This window comes from Penaeus monodon, chromosome 34, assembly GCF_015228065.2.
Source record: "Penaeus monodon isolate SGIC_2016 chromosome 34, NSTDA_Pmon_1, whole genome shotgun sequence".
NCBI classification, from domain to species: domain Eukaryota; kingdom Metazoa; phylum Arthropoda; class Malacostraca; order Decapoda; family Penaeidae; genus Penaeus; species Penaeus monodon.
The window spans coordinates 20,409,609-20,410,166 of record NC_051419.1 but is presented as its reverse complement, the minus strand read 5'-3'; the positions used below and the strand labels follow the sequence as shown (position 1 = coordinate 20,410,166).

The following is a 558-nucleotide window of genomic DNA, read 5'->3' as shown; positions in this document are numbered from 1 at the left end:
AACCACTTTCATTGACAAGAACTAGAAACCCAACCGCTCTCAAATTACTCAATCTGAGAACTACTTATCCACGTGGCCGCTCTGTTTGTCCTTGCAGACAAATAAAATACCTATTGCATACAAAGTTGCTAAGGAATTTTCAAGGAGAATATAGACATAATTCAAGCCAAGTAATTATATTCACTGCATTCAAGTTTACACCAAATCTTTGAGATCAATTTGTTTTTCAGTATTAAAAAATCGTTACTGTGTTTTTTTTTTTTTTTGCAGAAACATAGTAACAATCAACGTAGTGATATAAAGAGGGAAAGGAAAATGGCTGCTAAAATGGCCGATGCCTGATATAAACGATCTGAACATCGTTGTCTTTGCATGGCCTCTAAAAATATTTAGCAATTATATAGTGATTGGTACCGGATTTAATTCACAAACTTTAACCCACTTTAATGACTAAATTTCGTTGTACATAGACGATTCCTCACGGAATCATTTAAGAGGCCCGGCGTGACCTCACCCGATTCCTTCTCCCCTTAAATTTTCGTTTCTTTATGTCATCAA

The 558-nt window shown here is 35.3% G+C and overlaps 1 protein-coding gene across 1 annotated transcript in view; it reads right to left on the bottom strand.

Annotated features, from left to right (window-relative positions):
* Positions 1-160: 160 nt before the first annotated feature.
* LOC119594637 (sodium- and chloride-dependent glycine transporter 2-like) overlaps positions 161-558 on the bottom strand; it is a gene marked incomplete in the record, with an annotated part of 4,588 nt that continues 4,190 nt past the window's right edge. The window contains 1 exon segment of the mRNA XM_037943687.1: positions 161-477.